The sequence below is a fragment of the Vanessa atalanta genome, chromosome 3, assembly GCF_905147765.1.
Source record: "Vanessa atalanta chromosome 3, ilVanAtal1.2, whole genome shotgun sequence".
In the NCBI taxonomy this organism is placed as follows: Eukaryota; Metazoa; Arthropoda; class Insecta; order Lepidoptera; family Nymphalidae; genus Vanessa; species Vanessa atalanta.
In genome coordinates, this window is record NC_061873.1 from 1,507,398 (window position 1) to 1,519,960 (window position 12,563).

Sequence of the window (12,563 nt, forward strand, 5' to 3'; positions counted from 1 at the left end):
AAAATATGTTAAAACTATTGAATCGACTTTTAGAAATACTACGTTTTAGTTCCATTCCATTCCATGTGTAGAAAACAAATAATATGTTATAATAATCACAAAACGCCTAGTAATCATATTAATTATTTTTTACCTACAAACCATTATTAAATTTATCGTTGGCTTATAACAGATTTTACAATCACCGCTAGACTATTGGACTTGTCTTGGACTAGACAATCTTGAAAGATCGTGTGTACGTCATTACAGCGATTCCTTTATTCAATCCAATAAGAAATACAGTTTTACAAGATTTTCTAAGACTTGCCTATGATAAGAACCAATAAGAATTAGGAACTGTGACAGATAATTGATAATGTTATTCGTAAAAACTGCAAAATCATTATTGCATTAACATGCAAAAATGTAAACGAATCATTTAAATATATTAACTATAACTAAATAGTGACTTAAAATAAATTATACCAAAAATACAGCAGACTTAATAAATACAATATTTACAAAGTTTAATTTTCCTCATTCTATAAATGAATATAAAACGATTCATTACAATTGAAATGGCTTTATTCGCGAGATACGGCCAAAGAAGTCTGTTGAATTCCGTTTGATATTTCCATTAAATTTCAATTTCCAAACTCATCTCGCCACAATAAGACCACCAACAATAGGACGACTGTCTACTGCTATATTTAATAACGGAATAGCTGTTTCTGTGGGCAATGTAATTGTCGGATAGGTGCTTGCAGTTTCAATGGTAAAGGATTCATTAGAAACTTTAATGGACCACACGCAAAATAGTCTAAACTACTTCCTCTACAAAAGACGAAGACGAAACTTAATCAATGATACGGTAAAAATATACAAAAACATTTCAATATGAATGGTATTAAATCAGACCTTACATATTTTGCGGGATATTTTGATTGTAGAATAAATTGGTGAATTAATAAATTAATCGTGAAATTGAAACTAATGATTACAAGAAATAGTAATTAGTGGAAACAAAATCCACTTACAAATATTGAAAAATTTATCATTGAAATGAATACTTTTAATGACATAACAATTACGCCAAGATTTTAACAAATTTTACACCAGTTTCACAAATTCAAATCGTTCCTGTAATTCCGAGAACACCATTGTCATTAGTGTTCATTGACGTTTTTTTGAAGCCCGCCTACCCATTGTGAGGACGAAGGTGTAGAATATAAATTTCCTCGTGGATTTTTTTTATTCTTTCAACAATGAAGTGTCATTGTTCATGTTTGTATTTTAATATCGCCGAACATACGTCGGGATAGATAAATAATGCGTGGCGTTTTTCGGCCATTTGTTAGGATGAATGGTTGGTTCCATAACGTCTAGGATATTAATGTTGAGGATGCGTTCCATTCATGTTTCTTTATCCGTCGTTTAAGAATGTGTGCGCATTCGTCATATCACGGTGACGCTTTATACTTTTTTGGTTTTCGGTGATATTGTCCTCATAGATAAAATAAAACGTAATTGATAGCTCAATTTTTCCGCTGTTATTTAAAATTACAATTTCACTTTTTCGATTTTTGACGTAAACAAATTAATTATTTCATTAAATTTAGTAAATGTACCTTTATATAATTATGAAATAGCGTCATTTTTATCAACAACTAAACTGATATTTTTTTTATAAATTCCTCATAATATACTTCCATAAATATATTTTCTAATTTCAAATGTTACTATCAAAATGTACCGGCATCTAAATTATTCAAGTCTTCAATATGACAGTGTTTATCGCTTATGTCTATCTGCCTAACCCCCTTTGATCAAGGCGTTCGACCATGACGAACCAAAGCAAACGGCCCGCGGTCAGGATTTCAAACACGTTTTGTCATTCCAAATGTTATTCCGTCTTTTTCTGTTCCTATAATAAAGGAAAAAGATGCAGAAAATACTGACATCCCTCTCGTTTTACACCTTTAGCTTAGAAAGGGATAGATATAGGAATAAAACTGGTTTACATTAGAATATTCAATGTTATAGAACTATTGTTATGTGGGAGAATATTTTTGTAGAGGAATTGTTAATAGGGTTTGAGGAACTAAATCATAAATTTATCGGTTAAATTTTTACGAAAGAGAATAATTTTATATTGGGTACTTGCGGTTATAAATTAAGTAGTTTCCTTTTTGTAGTGTATCAGCTAACTGTTATTTCCTTTGACTTAGATATGTTTTAATAACATCAGATTGTGGCTATTTTAGAGTAATCGCTCGTTCATTATAAATACGAATCCGACTCAAATTATTTTTGTCAAAAACTATTCGATTAATAAAATTAATAAGAACTATTTACCTGAAACGGTAAATAAATAACTTAAAATTAGAAGTTTGTTTTTTAAATGAAACGAAAAGATTTCAAATCGTCATAATTCTAAATAAGTTAAAAATGACCGATATATCTCTATAATTCAAACGTCCCTTTGAAGATTTAACAACCTGACTGGACACCAAAGACACCGGCACCGGAACACAGTCAAGGGCCCTCACACATAGAGGGAGCCAGTTTGTTCCAAAAATACTTTATGCTTTTGCACAGAGATCAAAAGACGCATGTGAAAAGGCCCTCAACTCCACTTGTGCAGTTTAGCTTTGAAACCATTGAATAAGCGTCATTGAACTGTTTGTAGATTCTAATTCTAGTTTTATTTTTGAATGTTTACGTTTTTATAAAGGATTTAAATACATTTGCATTTCAAACTTCGAACATTTTTTTTTTTTTTGTAATATTCGTTGTGATACCAAGGTCAGTATTTTTGAAAGTGAAATTATATATCTGTAAAGAAGTCGGTCATACAGTATCTAGAATGCATATATTTTGGATACCTAACTGTGTCGTTGGTTTAGTGGCCAGCTTATAATGCTGCAATAACGTTGTCCTGGGTTTAAATCTAAATACATTGGGCCTGGTCGGGCTAATGATTATCACATACGGTCAGAAATTTCCATGGTTTTATGTAATACACCTGTGTTTGTGCCCACATTTATGTACTAAACTATATCCAGCATAGTTAGTGAGTCTCGGTTGACCAAGTCTGTCGTGACTAAAAACGATCAGGAGAACAGCTTCATCATCTCCAACATGTTGGATACGTGAAAAGATTACAAGAATATGAATAATATGAATAGGTTACTTGACCTTGAACAAGCAAAAAAAGTCTTGTTGGAGGCCCGCATAGGCGGGCCGATTGTCAGGACGTCACGGTAGTTTGCAAAAGCGGTCCCGTGGCGCCCCCCAAAGAGACGGAAAGGGTACCACTGGTTTTTAGTGGGTATTCCGGTGTACCGGGGCACCAGCGAGTTCCACATACCCCTCCACTTCCTCGTAGGGGAAACGCGTAACACGGATTTCCAGCAAAATAAAAAAAGGCAAAGAAAGTTTGATTACTTGATTACGTCAGTAAAAAAACAGTTCATTCTTCAGACAGAATATCAGTTGGCATAGTTTTGATCAATTAATATTTTTTTATATAATTTATGTACCTATATCAACAGACATTTTGACCATTGCATTTTAATTTTTTTTTTTAGTATGCTTGTACATTTTACAGTATCGCAATTTTTTTTATAGGATATACAATTTTAAATCTTTCATATACCATAATCATGCATTATATCAATTGTGTAACGAGTATTCAAATACTTATGTAAATTCGCAATGACATTCGATGTACCTACTGTTTGAAGATTATTTAAGAACAACATCCAGATTACCGACGGTAGAACTGTATAACGGCTTGTGTTGAAATTTTCTGGTTTAAAAGGGTTTGTGACGCAGTGTAATTAAGAACACAGGGGTCATAACATCTTATATCCTATGGTAGTTACAGTGTAATGAATCGTTTAATATCCTTTTCAAGGGGAATCTCTAGGTGACACTATTTATACACACATGTTTCTGGCAAAAAAAATTAAATCAACTTGTAGCGACTGAGTATAATTAATCACTAAAATCTAATTACTGTATTGTCACTGGTTTGACAAAATAATTACACTATCACGAGGGCAGTTACCAGTATGTTAAATGTAAACAAAGCCATATGCGAGGTCGAAGATGTCACTCTGCCCTTCTGTCTGTGTAATTTGATTATCATATGTTCTACTGTTCATCGACTTCCGTAGATATTTGTAACTCTATCATAGTGAATCTTATAATCATGACATTCAGTCAGAATTGATTTACAATTAAATAATTAGAAAGCCTTAGTTGTACAACAGTTTTGATGTTTTATATTATAAATTATTTTCTAATTGTATCGATGGATGGCGTTGCGGTATATGCACTTCTATACCATTTAGCCGACTACTGGGATAACTAGCCTTCATCTTCATAATAAATAAAAACTATTATTTGTATGTTTGTCTTGTATGCGTTCTTTAACTATTCATCTCAACGTGATGAATCTTTAATATTCCGTGTACGCCAGCGAAGGCCGTGGCTTAAAAACACAAGTTAATATTTTCTTTGTATATTATTATGGAACCTTATTGTACTCGATAGAGCCGAGATGGCCCAGTGGTTAGAACGCGTGCATCTTAACCGATGATTTCGGGTTCAAACCCAGGCAGGCACCACTGAAAATTTCATGTGCTTAATTTGTGTTTATAATTCATCTCGTGCTCGGCGGTGAAGGAAAACATCGTGAGGAAACCTGCATGTGTCTAATTTCAACGAAATTCAGCCACATGTGTATTCCGCCAACCCGCATTGGAGCAGCGTGGTGGAATATGCTCCAAACCTTCTCCTCAAAGGGAGAGGAGGCCTTTATCCCAGCAGTGGGACATTTACGGGCTGCTTATTGTACTCGTGTACAGCAGCGATCAGACAACCTTAAGACAGAAAACCAATTAGGTTATGTAAGTCCAAGACAAGCGGAAAAGAACACATATTAAAAAAAAGGTTTTAATTAATGCCGATTCAAAATTGTTTTAACGTCTTAATGAAGAGAAACATGTCTAAGTTTAATTTTACCTTTTTTTTACTCCAGCAACATTCGTTTTTCGTTTTTATACTTGGGATCTTTATCATTCACTAATAGTCAAATTAATAATCCAGAAATCTATTCAAATATTTTAAATACCACAACTGGTGCCTTGCTGTCTGGCTGTGTCAGACACCACGGCACCTACCTGTCCCGTGATCCTTCTTCCGTCTCTCTCTAATCCGCGCCTACCACCCACGCGTGAAAGAGTCCGCACTATCTCATTTCTTTAGCTTTTGAATGAAACGGTAAAAAAACATGGCGCGCGTACATTTTTGTTTGTTCTGGCCGCCCGCACTGACCCACGTCATTATGAAGTGTTATCTTCGATGAGGGTTATATTTTTATTACATTTTTATCTTTTTATACGTGTGAGGAATGATATTCCTTGAATATATTGGTATTAAACTGATGTAGTATAAGCAAAATTCTAGATGATTTCCTTTACGTTATTTACTTAAACATTATAAATCGATGAAACTTTTTTTTAATGTTCTGTTCTAGAGATAGTAATGTCTCATTGTTTTTTTTTTTTTTTAATAAGACTACTCTTTCTAATAAGAACATGTACCTATGATAGTTCAATCCAGTGATAGAACAATAAATAAACGGACCATACTAATATTTTAGTTATGGTTAACTGTATTTTTGGCTAATTGCGAGTTTTCTCATTGTTTTTCCATATACTACGCTCACCTGCGCCCGCGCATCGCAAGGCGATCGGGCTCCTTTATTGAGGGTTTTATTAACGGAGTGGGTCGGAGGCATTTTTGTGCCTTGCTCCCGAACGTACGTGGGAACACGGTATGGTGACTTTTCAATTTTTGTATTGTAACCATATGTGATGTTTTTTATAACCGGTGAGCTTGTGATGAGTCAAATTTATTGTAGACAAGAATCAAGAAGAAAAATTCTTCAATATACCTTTTATAAATCTAAAATATTTTACCTAACAGAAGACACTTTAACGTCAAACTCGTTTTATACAAATGTTACATATGTAAACGTTGCTCTTATAATCGACTTTAATTTTTCTTCATTAAACAAATTGTTTGATAATTTTGTAAAGGGTTCGTTAGACGTTTTAAGAACCGTGGCGGTTCTAACTCGATAGTGTGTGAGTTTAATCGTCGTACTAAATTTTGAATTAAGAACAGTGACGTTGACATATTAAGTTAAGTTAGAATACAAACGAAACTCAAACATCTTACAATTGTCTAAAGATTTTATACAATAAAACTTTTGTTAACAGGAGGGATCAAAGAATGAGCTAGCAAAACAGACCTGTCCTATAATTTATCTAGCTGTTTGCTAACCGGACGTGAACGGGTGAACCGGACTGAACAAGTCTGAAATGACCGACGACATAGGGTTGTCAAAATTATGTATTTCGTCTCTAACTATGAGTAAATTTTTTACAATATTGTTTTTATGAAATATTATTTCGTAATTTTTAACGATATTATCATTAATTTCTCATCAACTACCTAATTATGATTTTCTAAAAGATAAAAGGTTGTATATTCATAGAATATAAATATATAATTTTTAATTTAATATTTCCGTGAACTCAAATAAATAAAACATTTCTATTTTAACATCTAGATGAGTTCTTTTAACTTTATCTGTTGTAAGCTAAATAATTTATCGTTACAGTATGTGACAACCCTAGTCAAGACCACTTCAGCCCCCTCGTCACCTGCTAAATCACCGTTAATCTCCACTGACCGCAGTTCCCATAAAAAGAGATTTAATACTCAGCCCATAAATAAACTTCTTTTATTTATTATTATCACATTGTATGAAGCAATTTAATTAGCTACGGTTTGTCTGATCTTTTCTTATTCTTTGAGAACCGGTGCCTTTTTAAAGTACACTTACCTACTTAGCTGCAATCAAACTTCACTTGTCAAAATAATATTAACAAGATGTTTATTAAAGTACAGGATCAGCATCGGGAGGCGTCTTGTGATCTCAGAACAATGTTGATACTAGATTTGGCTGAACATGTTTTTACTGGTGCTTTGTGCAAACCTTTGTGGGTACTATCTCATTGCAGTTCATTACTTATTATATTGACAAATATTAATAAGTACTCCTTATTGTCGTGTTCCGGTTATTGGGCTAGTTAACCCGTGTAAAGCATAAGGGTCGTTGCATAACTTAAATTCTGAGGGTGGCGGCGTATTTACGGCTCAAGGAAATTTAAATATTTCTTATTGTAAAAATATCTGATAGAGGTAGCCGCGGGGTGACTATTTTACTGGTATGCCTACCTATTACAACTATAACTAAAATAAAAATGACCCACCATCGCTATTTAAAATAATATTTTTATTATTACAAGAGGATGTAGTGGAATACAGTATTTTTTACAGATTAATTCACTTAGTCTTGAGGCTTTTTGCAAGCCCGTGCATAAGTACCACTCACTCTTCAGATATTCTACCGCCAAACAGCAGTATGGTTGTGTTCTGGTTTCAAGGGTGACTGAATCAGGGTAACTACAAGCACAAGGGACATGGCAATGGCGATCTAAGGTATGGTCAATATTTCTTACAGTGCCTTTACCATCAGGGGATCCATTTGCTCGCCGCCTACCTATACCATAAAATAATTAAAATTACTGTTATAATTTTGCATCACACGTCACGACCAATCAGAGTCGAGGATAGGCCTCAAGCGCATATTAAGACCAATGCCTCACTAATAATTACTATTATTATTATTAACATTCTCCATTCATTACCAATATTACAAATGTTACCATTGTAAAAAAAGATTTTGTTGTCATGTATGTATATTTTTTAAACTTTCATCCGTTAATTTGTGTCGTGTATCTTTTTATAACATTTTATAACACAATTAGAATGTTCGAATATTGTATAAATATTTATGAAAAAATAAGCACTTTAATAAGTAACGCGCGACAATTTCAACACCCGTTAAGAAGCACTAAATTGACGATATGTCGCGTCAATTAATATTTTATTGATAACATTTTTAATATGCAATAAAAATTTGATTTCCTAAGTCAGAAAACATATTAAGGTTTATAATATTGGTTTTGATTTTCCTTAAAGCTAAAAAGTAATGTGACAGGCCGTTTATATCCCTTCTGGACGAAGGCATCCTTCTGAGGAACCTTTGGCGCCTTGGAGCTTACTCCAGCGCGCTGTTACAATGCGAAACAAATCATCGAAATTGGTCTAACGTCTTTGGAGGAGCTCAGTTACATATACACGTACAAATTATATATTTTTACACTGATTTAATCATAACGAGATTTCCCAAGCAAACGGTCCAATTGACTTAAAATTTAGCATAGTTTCGCTACGCTATTTTAAATTTCAACTTCATATACACCCTTAGGAGGCGTAACTTTGTATGAATTTTATCAGTAAAGACCTAACGATCAACTACTGTGTCTTTATAAATAACATTGACCATCAATTATACGAAAGCCTCGAGTCTTAATGAGTGCAGCGGAATATGAAAAAAATGTGTACATAACTGTCAAAAGTAATCAACAATATACGAAGGAATATACGAATTTAACTGATGGTTCAATTTATACCTACCTATATCTGATAATGTACATTGTACAAATTATTTACTGTATTAGGCGTGGGTTATTTACTCAAGGAATAACGACACGAATGAGGTACCCTAGAAATGTCAACTCATCCAGAGCCTTATAACTTCCAATAAAATAGTACTTAAACGGCAGCGAATATAATGTTGTTATTGCTTTAATAATTCCAAACGCTCTGTATTGCATATAATTTATTTATTAGCTTGTAAAAAAACGTTAACGGATCGACATTATCGTGTTATTGTTGCATTTATCGGCACGTTTAAATATACTGCGTTGTGTCCATGGTACAGCCATGCAAAATTACTTTAAAACTGTTCTGACCAGAACTGAAAACTACAGAGCTATTTTGTAAGAAATCACTTCGTAACTCACTTGTTGAAAAGCAATTTTTGTGATAGATACGCCATTATGATATGTGAGATATAATAAACAATTGTTATGTTAAAATTAATCTATTTAAATTTAAAGTTATATACAAGTCATGTACACATAAATATCATTACGACTCAAAAAAACTTAAGTTTTTTAATTAAAAATACCAATATTAATCTCACCACGCCGCGTTAGAGTTATTCCGTAAGAAGAAACGCGAAACTCACCGCAGCACATGAGCGTGAAATGCCACATTATGCGACATTTCTTACAAGAATTATAAAAATTACAGGAGACACACACAGGATTTTATGTTCTCAAAATGACGTATCACCATAAAACGGTTGTCAAGATTTCACGAAGTTAATTCTTGCAGAATCGTTATGCCGGTTGCATGTGTGAATACGTAAAATATATTAATAATAAGACTTCTAAAAGAAAAAAAAATAGACGCGTTTGAATATATAACTCAATATTACTTACTTATCAATTCCTTTAACAATATCTTCCATGCAATTAGTTACATTTGACATCCAGTTACGCCCACTTTCCCCTAATGTTAGTGTAAATCCTATCCATTAAGGGTAATAAAAATCACCCTTTCACTATAACGTCCTCTTTGTCTAAACAATAATAACAGAAAGAGACAAAAATATTAACCCCATGAAACGAAATGAAGACACGAGACTGTTATTGCAAATTTATTCGTTGGATATCCGATTTTTTAAATCATCAAGATGTTTATTTTTCCGATCGAATGAGAATTATTTATTCGTTTTGTTTTTTTTTTATAACAAATAGCTAGCTAGTGTACGAAAACTTTACGAAACCAGATGGCCCAATAATTCGTACAAGATCTTTACCGGAATGTAGATCCCAATGACGAGAGAGTTGAGTCAAAGAGGATAATATTGTCAGAAAGCCTGCCTGTGTTAGATGCAATTATGCCGCATTTGAACAGCGTGGTGAAAAAATTCCAAACTTTCTCAAGAGCTATGAAAATGTATTTTAAAAATAAAATAAAATAAAAAACAAATAATAATAATTAAATATATCGTATCCGACTCAGCACACGTGACAGAAGAAGCCCTTTCCCACTTGAGTCCGACCTTGAAATTATACTCTCAATGCGCCTCACGAAGTTTCACGTCCTTAAAAGTATTTAAAGAATTGACGTTAGTAGGTACTCTATATATTTAACGAATTCTAAAAGACAAAGTAAAAATATAAAAGTATTTTACCTTAGCAACGAAAATATTTGAAAGAAAGAAGAAGAATTACAAAAAAAGGTTTTATATAATAAACTTTGTGAATATATATGTTTTCACCGATATTTATTGAACGAAGCAGATTTTATTTTTGAAATGGTTTTGAATTTAAATTCTTCTTTTTATTAAAATGTCCCTGACATATTTTTAAAAATCGAATTTATTTTAAATTGTTCCATAAATGAAATTTGGTTTGTTTATGATGTTTTTTTTTTAATAAATTAAATATCAATGCTAAGACAACGTTCAGATTAGCTTATAAATGAATTCATTTACTTAAATGTTTATATTATTCTAATATAAGATGTCGATTAGTGTTTCGTATGTATATGACCATGGATTTGAATAAAATTATCTGTCAATATGTAAACCTTTTTATAAGAAGACGTCAATATTTTTTTGACCCGAAAAACCATATAACTTTTCCGGAATTAAAAAATATATATTGATTAACGATATACCTAACCCATGATGATTTCCCAGCTGTAGTTGTTCAGAATTATATATAGCTATACTTGACTTCAAAGTCAACCCAGCGACTTCTACAGAATAATTTTGGATAATATTCATAATCTGTCATTCTCACCGGCTGCAGAAAAACGCTTGGAACTAAACTAAACGTCTCCTGCGATAACAATTCGATAACTCACCTGGACCACCACGTACACTGAGACCATGACAAACACAGATATTGGGTATTCAAGTATTTTTAAAGATTGAAGATCAAAGCTGAAACTATTGAGTAATTAAGAATACTTGGATCAGTTATAATAATTAAAGAAAAAGAAAATCTTATATACGAACAGACACGTCAACTATCTACATATTTCTATAGATATACACATTATCCAGAGTTAGGAAATAAAATCTAGTTTAATATATTTTATAACCAATTCAAACCGGTTAAGTCCGCTTTCGCTCGTTAAATAAAGCTAAGTTTCACAAATTAACGAATTAAACTCCGAAACTTGGTTAAACGATACGAAATTAACAGACACCATTATCATATTGATGATGCAGTAATTACGAATAAACCTGATTTTATAGCGAAGACGCGTTTCGGTATGTTGATTATTTAATTATTTTTATGATAGTATGTTCTAGTAGAATATAACTTGACTTTAAATATTTTCAGAGAAATGTTATTAAATGATAAATCGGTAACGTTATATCCGCTTTCGGTCTTCTAGTCTTTCCAGAACATGACGAGTATCCTTCGCTAAATATAGTTATAATCCGGATTCAATATGAACATTACATAATTCACGGAAAAGTGCTCGTGCTCGTGAAAGCAAAAATAAATATAATATACAGGTAATTAAGATCCTAGAAGAACTGTTTACATCGAACCTTGACCGTAAACTATAAAACAATATTAAGATCACAAGAAATACATAATAAAAAAATAAAAAAAATACATTAAAGATTATATATTATGATATGATAAATTTATAATAATATTAACACTAAAATTAAATGCAAGGATTAGTGTTGATTGTATCTTGTTTGTTACAGATGATAAAAAGGTTTTTTATAATTTCTATGTGAGCTTATTTTAAATTAGGAATGTCTGTTTATTGATACGAGTATAATCTGTACTATTAAATATGTTTAATAGATAATATAATTTTATATATTATTAATTATGTATGTACAACTTTTTTTTTATGATATAGGGGTCAAACGAGCAGGAGGCTCATCTGATGGAAAGTGATTACCACCGCCCATGGACAGCTGCAATACCAGGGGCGTTACAGATGCGTTGCCGGCCTTTAAGAAATAAGTACGCTCTTTTCTTGAAGGTTCCCAATCGTATCGGTTCGGAAAAATCGCCGGCGAAAGATGGTTCCACAGAGTGGTTGTGCGCGGCAGAAACACTACTGTTAGTTTATAATTACGATGTTTTATTTTTTATATATTAAAAGAAACTTATTAAATTCTCAATACGTACAATAGCGAAATTATCGACAAATATCTATTGTGTTCTTAGAAACCTACAGACTTAAATGATAAAAAGAATTCTCTCGATCCTTGTCTAATCAACAATGCCACCCCAATCGAACCGATATTAAATTCAAAACCCTTTTAAATACAATTGTATGATATTTATTGGGTTTTTTTTTGCAATCGATTCGCATTGCTGTGTAATGCTCTACATAGAGATACAATGGTTAAAAAAAAACGAATAAAAAATACAAGATTGTGCTCAGGGTACGTAGGTAACTTGAGGTCATGATCACACCCCTGTACTTCCTGTTTTAAAATCACAGGGTTGTCAACTTATTTGATATGTGTCAGCCATTAC